Source organism: Oncorhynchus masou, unplaced genomic scaffold, assembly GCF_036934945.1.
Source record: "Oncorhynchus masou masou isolate Uvic2021 unplaced genomic scaffold, UVic_Omas_1.1 unplaced_scaffold_736, whole genome shotgun sequence".
NCBI lineage: Eukaryota > Metazoa > Chordata > Actinopteri > Salmoniformes > Salmonidae > Oncorhynchus > Oncorhynchus masou.
In genome coordinates, this window is record NW_027013815.1 from 190,001 (window position 1) to 199,509 (window position 9,509).

The following is a 9,509-nucleotide window of genomic DNA, read 5'->3' on the forward strand; positions in this document are numbered from 1 at the left end:
AAACTTAAGTTATCTGAATAAAAAAAAAGTAATCTCACGCTGTATATTTGATTTTGATGAGCCTTTAAGTTTTAATAGAGAAGGAGACGTTGTGAAAGAGACACATATGTGTGCAGATTCCCTCCTGCTAGTCCTTATTTAAATACCACTGTCAAACTGTAGATGTTGACTTTGATGCAGTTTTAGTTAGGAGACTGGAAGGGAAACAGTCGGAGACTGAAAGGGAAACAGTCGGAGACTGAAAGGGAAACAGTAGGAGACTGAAAGGGGAAACAGTCGGAGACTGAAAGGGAAACAGTAGGAGACTGAAAGGGGAAACAGTAGGAGTCTGAAAGGGAAACAGTAGGAGACAAAGGGAAACAGTAGGAGTCTGAAAGGGAAACAGTAGGAGTCTGAAAGGAAACAGTAGGAGTCTGAAAGGGAAACAGTAGGAGACTGGAAGGGAAACAGTAGGAGACTGAAAGGGAAACAGTAGGAGACTGAAAGGGAAACAGTAGGAGACTGAAAGGGAAACAGTAGGAGACTGAAAGGGAAACAGTAGGAGACAAAGGGAAACAGTAGGAGTCTGAAAGGGAAACAGTAGGAGACTGAAAGGGAAACAGTAGGAGACTGAAAGGAAACAGTAGGAGTCTGAAAGGGAAACAGTAGGAGACTGAAAGGAAACAGTAGGAGTCTGAAAGGGAAACAGTCGGAGACTGAAAGGGAAACAGTAGGAGTCTGAAAGGAAACAGTAGGAGTCTGAAAGGGAAACAGTAGGAGACTGAAAGGGAAACAGTAGGAGACTGAAAGGAAACAGTAGGAGACTGAAAGGAAACAGTAGGAGACTGAAAGGGAAACAGTCGGAGTCTGAAAGGGAAACAGTCAGAGTCTGAAAGGGAAACAGTAGGAGTCTGAAAGGGAAACAGTAGGAGTCTGAAAGGGAAACAGTAGGAGACTGAAAGGGAAACAGTAGGAATCTGAAAGGAAACAGTAGGAGACTGAAAGGGAAACAGTAGGAGACTGAAAGGGAAACAGTAGGAGTTTGAAAGGGAAACAGTCGGAGTCTGAAAGGGAAACAGTAGGAGACTGAAAGGGAAACAGTAGGAGTCTGAAAGGAAACAGTAGGAGACTGAAAGGGAAACAGTAGGAGACTGAAAGGGAAACAGTAGGAGACTGAAAGGGAAACAGTAGGAGTCTGAAAGGGAAACAGTAGGAGACTGAAAGGGAAACAGTAGGAGTCTGAAAGGGAAACAGTCGGAGTCTGAAAGGGAAACAGTAGGAGACTGAAAGGGAAACAGTAGGAGACTGAAAGGGAAACAGTAGGAGTCTGAAAGGGAAACAGTAGGAGTCTGAAGGAGTCTGAAAGGGAAACAGTAGGAGTCTGAAAGGAAACAGTAGGAGACTGAAAGGGAAACAGTAGGAGACTGAAAGGGAAACAGTAGGAGACTGAAAGGGAAACAGTAGGAGACTGAAAGGGAAACAGTAGGAGACTGAAAGGGAAACAGTAGGAGTCTGAAAGGGAAACAGTAGGAGACTGAAAGGGAAACAGTAGGAGTCTGAAAGGGAAACAGTAGGAGACTGAAAGGGAAACAGTCGGAGACTGAAAGGGAAACAGTAGGAGACTGAAAGGGAAACAGTAGGAGTCTGAAAGGGAAACAGTAGGAGACAAAGGGAAACAGTAGGAGTCTGAAAGGGAAACAGTAGGAGACTGAAAGGGAAACAGTAGGAGTCTGAAAGGGAAACAGTAGGAGACTGAAAGGGAAACAGTAGGAGTCTGAAAGGAAACAGTAGGAAACTGAAAGGAAACAGTAGGAGTCTGAAAGGGAAACAGTAGGAGTCTGAAAGGGAAACAGTAGGAGTCTGAAAGGGAAACAGTAGGAGTCTGAAAGGGAAACAGTAGGAGTCTGAAAGGGAAACAGTAGGAGTCTGAAAGGGAAACAGTAGGAGTCTGAAGGGGAAACAGTTGGACACTGAAAGGGAAACAGTAGGAGACTGAAAGGAAACAGTAGGAGTCTGAAATGAAACAGTAGGAGTCTGAAAGGGAAACAGTAGGAGTCTGAAAGGAAACAGTAGGAGTCTGAAAGGGAAACAGTAGGAGTCTGAAAGGGAAACAGTAGGAGTCTGAAAGGGAAACAGTAGGAGTCTGAAAGGGAAACAGTAGGAGTCTGAAAGGGAAACAGTAGGAGACTGAAAGGGAAACAGTAGGAGACTGAAAGGGAAACAGTAGGAGTCTGAAAGGGAAACAGTAGGAGACTGAAAGGGAAACAGTAGGAGTCTGAAAGGGAAACAGTAGGAGACTGAAAGGGAAACAGTAGGAGTCTGAAAGGAAACAGTAGGAGACTGAAAGGGAAACAGTAGGAGACTGAAAGGGAAACAGTAGGAGTCTGAAAGGAAACAGTAGGAGACTGAAAGGAAACAGTAGGAGACTGAAAGGGAAACAGTAGGAGTCTGAAAGGGAAACAGTAGGAGTCTGAAAGGGAAACAGTAGGAGACTGAAAGGGAAACAGTAGGAGTCTGAAAGGGAAACAGTAGGAGTCTGAAGGGAAACAGTAGGAGACTGAAAGGAAACAGTAGGAGTCTGAAAGGGAAACAGTAGGAGTCTGAAAGGGAAACATTAGGAGACTGAAAGGGAAACAGTAGGAGTCTGAACAGAAACAGTAGGAGACTGAAAGGGAAACAGTAGGAGACTGAAAGGGAAACAGTAGGAGTCTGAAAGGGAAACAGTAGGAGTCTGAAAGGGAAACAGTAGGAGACTGAAAGGGAAACAGTAGGAGTCTGAAAGGGAAACAGTAGGAGTCTGAAGGGAAACAGTAGGAGACTGAAAGGAAACAGTAGGAGTCTGAAAGGGAAACAGTAGGAGTCTGAAAGGGAAACAGTAGGAGACTGAAAGGGAAACAGTAGGAGTCTGAACAGAAACAGTAGGAGACTGAAAGGGAAACAGTAGGAGACTGAAAGGGAAACAGTAGGAGACTGAAAGGGAAACAGTAGGAGTCTGAAAGGGAAACAGTAGGAGACTGAAAGGGAAACAGTAGGAGACTGAAAGGGAAACAGTAGGAGACTGAAAGGGAAACAGTAGGAGTCTGAAAGGGAAACAGTAGGAGACTGAAAGGGAAACAGTAGGAGACTGAAAGGGAAACAGTAGGAGACTGAAAGGAAACAGTAGGAGACTGAAAGGGAAACAGTTGGAGTCTGAAAGGGAAACAGTAGGAGACTGAAAGGAAACAGTAGGAGACTGAAAGGAAACAGTATGTTGATACTGCAGATTTTAGAAAAGGTATTTGAATAATTTTCGCTCTCAAGCTGTAGATTATATTTTGATTCGTCTCCTGAACTAATCTTTTTTTTTTTTTTTATGAAAATGGTAAGTTTTAGTTTTCGTTAAAAGTGGGAGTCCTTCCGAATGAGACAGAACTGTGTGCATGTTCAGTCACAGCTCAATCTTTTGGAGATAGTGCAGCACATTGAACGGCATCTGAATAAATGCACCACTCCTTCTAAACTCATCCCTTCATGAAAATAGGACTCATTGGTATTTCACTGAGGAGTGGTGTTGGGAGAATTCGGGGAGAATTGTATTATTTTTCTCTCTCCCTTCTCATCGTAAGACAAACACTTTCTGCCAAGAACAAGGATGTCAAATACCTGCTGAGGTAAATAATATATTTTTTTGTGTTTCGCTTCTCGACTGGAAAATAGTGTTTTTTTGTGTGAAAAAAAGAGTCACAGGAAAGAATGTTTAAAAAAAAATGTTTGAGGATATTGTGGTGGTCTTCTTCTTCCTCTTCTTTGTCTTCTTCTTCTTTGTCTTCTTCTTCTTCCTCTTCTTTGTCTTCTTCTTCCTCTTCTTCCACTTCTTCCTCATTGTCTTCTTCTTCCTCCTCTTCGTCTTCTTCTTCCTCTTCGTCTTCTTCTTCCTCTTTGTCTTCTTCTTCTTCCTCTTCTTCTTCTTCTTTGTCTTCTTCTTCCTCTTCTTCTTTGTCTTCTTCTTCCTCTTCTTCTTCTTCTTCTTCCTCTTCGTCTTCTTCTTCCTCTTTGTCTTCTTCTTCCTCTTCTTCCACTTCTTCCTCATTGTCTTCTTCTTCCTCTTTGTCTTCTTCTTCTTCTTCTTCTTCTTCTTCTTTGTCTTCTTCCTCTTCTTCTTTGTCTTCTTCTTCTTCTACCGTGATTGAATGATGAGGAGTTCAGGAGGACCCAGTGTTTTTCCCTCCAACATCACATTTAGATCATAACATTCATATGTTCCCATGGTACGGTATGTCAATGAAACACGGCCATGATCAAAATTAGTACACTGCATAGGGAACAGGGTGCCATGTCGTTCACTACATAGGGAATAGGGTGCCATGTCATTCACTACATAGGGTATAGGGTGCCATGTCGTTCACTACATAGGGAATAGGGTGCCATGTCATTCACTACATAGGGTATAGGGTGCCATGTCGTTCACTACATAGGGAATAGGGTGCCATGTCATTCACTACATAGGGAATAGGGTGCCATGTCGTTCACTACATAGGGAATAGGGTGCCATGTCGTTCACTACTTAGGGAATAGGGTGCCATGTTGTTCACTACATAGGGAATAGGGTGCATGTCGTTCACTACATAGGGAATAGGGTGCCATGTCGTTCACTACATAGGGAATAGGGTGCCATGTCGTTCACTACATAGGGAATAGGGTGCCATGTCATTCACTACATAGGGAATAGGGTGCCATGTCGTTCACTACATAGGGAATAGGGTGCCATGTCATTCACTACATAAGGAATAGGGTGCCATGTTGTTCACTACATAGGGAATAGGGTGCATGTCATTCACTACATAGGGAATAGGGTGCCATGTCATTCACTACATAAGGAATAGGGTGCCATGTCGTTCACTACATAGGGAATAGGGTGCCATGTCGTTCACTACTTAGGGAATAGGGTGCCATGTCGTTCACTACATAGGGAATAGGGTGCCATGTCATTCACTACTTAGGGAATAGGGTGCCATGTCATTCACTACATAGGGAATAGGGTGCCATGTCGTTCACTACATAAGGAATAGGGTGCCATGTTGTTCACTACATAGGGAATAGGGTGCATGTCGTTCACTACATAGGGAATAGGGTGCCATGTCGTTCACTACATAAGGAATAGGGTGCCATGTCGTTCACTACATAGGGAATAGGGTGCCATGTCGTTCACTACATAGGGAATAGGGTGCCATGTCATTCACTACATAAGGAATAGGGTGCCATGTTGTTCACTACATAGGGAATAAGGTGCATGTCGTTCACTACATAAGGAATAGGGTGCCATGTCGTTCACTACATAAGGAATAGGGTGCCATGTCGTTCACTACTTAGGGAATAAGGTGCCATGTGGTTCACTACATAGGGAATAGAGTGAAGTGTGGTTCACTACATAGGGAATAGGGTGCCGTGTGGTTCACTACATAGGGAATAGGGTGCAGTGTGGTTCACTACATAGGGAATAGGGTGCCGTGTGGTTCACTACATAGGGAATAGGGTGCCGTGTGGTGGAAGCCAGGGTGTGAATTCCTTCCTAAACCTGACAGAGTAAAGTGCACATTATAAAACAGCATTGTGAAATGATAATGAGCAAACCAAACACATATTACCTCTGATTATTCATCATGCCTTCCAATAATGAGCTGTTCAAATACAAGCCAATCAGCCGGCTGTGATGCTGAATCAACCTTCCAATAATGAGCTGTTCAAATACAAGCCAATCAGCAGGCTATGATGCTGAACCAACCTGACTAGTGCTGTTTAAATACAAGCCAATCAGCCGGCTGTGATGCTGAACCAACCTGACTTGTGATGTTTAAATACAAGCCAATCAGCAGGCTCTATGCTGTAACTCTCTAAGTCTGTGTACCAAATGTCTCCCTATTTCCTGTATAGTGCCATGTCGTTCACTACATAGTGTATAGGGTGCCATGTGAATCACTTCATAGGGAATAGGGTGCCATGTCGTTCACTACGGAGGGAATAGGGTGCCATGTCGTTCACTACATAGTGTATAGGGTGCCATGTGAATCACTTCATAGGGAATAGGGTGCCATGTCGTTCACTACATAGTGTATAGGGTGCCATGTGAATCACTTCATAGGGAATAGGGTGCCATGTCGTTCACTACGGAGGGAATAGGGTGCCATGTCGTTCACTACATAGTGTATAGGGTGCCATGTGAATCACTTCATAGGGAATAGGGTGCCATGTCGTTCACTACTGAGGGAATAGGGTGCCATGTCGTTCACTACATAGTGTATAGGGTGCCATGTGAATCACTTCATAGGGAATAGGGTGCCATGTGAATCACTTCATAGGGAATAGGGTGCCATGTCGTTCACTACGGAGGGAATAGGGTGCCATGTCGTTCACTACATAGTGTATAGGGTGCCATGTCGTTCACTACATAGTGTATAGGGTGCCATGTCGTTCACTACATAGTGTATAGGGTGCCATGTGAATCACTTCATAGGGAATAGGGTGCCATGTGAATCACTTCATAGGGAATAGGGTGCCATGTGAATCACTTCATAGGGAATAGGGTGCCATGTCGTTCACTACGGAGGGAATAGGGTGCCATGTCGTTCACTACGGAGGGAATAGGGTACCATTTAGCGTGCAACGTTTCTGCTGTACTGATGCTGCTGGGAGAAGACAGAGAAGAGACCTGCTGGGAGAAGACACCTGCTGGGAGAAGACACCTGCTGGGAGAAGACAGAGAAGACACCTGCTGGGAGAAGACAGAGAAGACACCTGCTGGGAGAAGACAGAGAAGACAACAGCTGGGAGAAGAGAGAGTAGACACCTGCTGGGAGAAGACAGAGTAGACACCTGCTGGGAGAAGACAGAGAAGACACCTGTTGGGAGAAGACAGAGTAGACACCTGCAGGGAGAAGACAGAGTAGAGACCTGCTGGGAGTAGAGAGAGTAGACACCTGCTGGGAGAAGACAGAGTAGACACCTGCTGGGAGAAGACAGAGAAGACACCTGTTGGGAGAAGACAGAGTAGACACCTGCAGGGAGAAGACAGAGTAGAGACCTGCTGGGAGAAGACAGAGTAGAGACCTGCTGGGAGAAGACAGAGTAGACACCTGCTGGGAGAAGACAGAGAAGACACCTGTTGGGAGAAGACAGAGTAGACACCTGCAGGGAGAAGACAGAGTAGACACCTGCTGGGAGAAGACAGAGTAGAGACCTGCTGGGAGAAGACAGAGTAGAGACCTGCTGGGAGAAGACAGAGAATACACCTACTGGGAGAAGAGAGAGTAGACACCTACTGGGAGAAGACAGAGTAGACACCTACTGGGAGAAGACAGAGTAGACACCTGCTGGGAGACTGGGAGAAGACAGAGTAGACACCTACTGGGAGAAGACAGAGTAGAGACCTGAGAAGACAGAGTAGACACCTGCTGGGAGAAGACAGAGTAGAGACCTGCTGGGAGAAGACAGAGAACACCTGCTGGGAGAAGACAGAGTAGAGACCTGCTGGGAGAAGAGAGAGTAGACACCTGCTGGGAGAAGACAGAGTAAACACCTGCTGGGAGAAGACAGAGTAGAGACCTGCTGGGAGAAGACACCTGCTGGGAGAAGACAGAGTAGACACCTGCTGGGAGAAGACAGAGTAGACACCTGCTGGGAGAAGACAGAGTAGAGACCTGCTGGGAGAAGACAGAGTAGAGACCTGCTGGGAGAAGACAGAGTAGAGACCTGCTGGGAGAAGACAGAGTAGAGACCTGCTGGGAGAAGACAGAGTAGAGACCTGCTGGGAGAAGACAGAGTAGACACCTGCTGGGAGAAGACAGAGTAGACACCTCCTGGGAGAAGACAGAGAAGACACCTGCTGGGAGAAGACAGAGAAAACACCTGCAGGGAGAAGATCAGGTTTAACAGAGTAACTGTTTCTCCTGTCTCTCTTTGATCTGCTGTTTAGTCAGTTGTCTTTTCATCTTTCTCACCCCCACTCCCCCTCCTCCCCCAACAACCCTACTTGTCAGTGTTTTAATGTTAATAGCTGTCTATATAAAAGGGTTCAGAACAACACTGGGGAATGTCTGTAGGGAGAATGTTTAACATAACACAGTACAGAGCAGAGCTGATGGTACTGTACTGTATAGAGCTGGCTGGTATAACACAGAGCTGATGGTACTGTACTGTATAGAGCTGGCTGATGGTACTGTACTGTATAGAGCTGACTGGTGGTACTGTACTGTATAGAGCTGACTGGTGGTACTGTACTGTATAGAGCTGGCTGATGGTACTGTACTGTATAGAGCTGGCTGATGGTACTGTACTGTATAGAGCTGGCTGATGGTACTGTACTGTATAGAGCTGGCTGATGGTACTGTACTGTATAGAGCTGGCTGATGGTACTGTACTGTATAGAGCTGACTGGTGGTACTGTACTGTATAGAGCTGGCTGATGGTACTGTACTGTATAGAGCTGGCTGATGGTACTGTACTGTATAGAGCTGGCTGATGGTACTGTACTGTATAGAGCTGACTGATGGTACTGTACTGTATAGAGCTGGCTGATGGTACTGTACTGTATAGAGCTGACTGATGGTACTGTACTGTATAGAGCTGGCTGATGGTACTGTACTGTATAGAGCTGGCTGATGGTACTGTACTGTATAGAGCTGGCTGATGGTACTGTACTGTATAGAGCTGGCTGATATAACACAGAGCTGATGGTACTGTACTGTATAGAGCTGGCTGATGGTACTGTACTGCATAGAGCTGGCTGATATAACACAGAGCTGATGGTACTGTACTGTATAGTATAGAGCTGGCTGATGGTACTGTACTGTATAGAGCTGGCTGATGGTACTGTACTGTATAGAGCTGGCTGATATAACACAGAGCTGATGGTACTGTACTGTATAGAGCTGGCTGGTGGTACTGTACTGTATAGAGCTGGCTGATGGTACTGTACTGTATAGAGCTGGCTGATATAACACAGAGCTGATGGTACTGTACTGTATAGAGCTGGCTGGTGGTACTGTACTGCATAGAGCTGGCTGATATAACACAGAGCTGATGGTACTGTACTGTATAGAGCTGGCTGATGGTACTGTACTGTATAGAGCTGGCTGGTGGTACTGTACTGTATAGAGCTGGCTGATATACCACAGAGCTGATGGTACTGTACTGTATAGAGCTGGCTGATGGTACTGTACTGTATAGAGCTGGCTGATGGTACTGTACTGTATAGAGCTGGCTGGTGGTACTGTACTGTATAGAGCTGGCTGATATACCACAGAGCTGATGGTACTGTACTGTATAGAGCTGGCTGGTGGTACTGTACTGTATAGAGCTGGCTGATGGTACTGTACTGTATAGAGCTGGCTGATGGTACTGTACTGTATAGAGCTGGCTGGTGGTACTGTACTGTATAGAGATGGCTGATGGTACTGTACTGTATAGAGCTGGCTGTTATAACACAGAGCTGATGGTACTGTACTGTATAGAGCTGACTGATGGTACTGTACTGTATAGAGCTGGCTGATGGTACT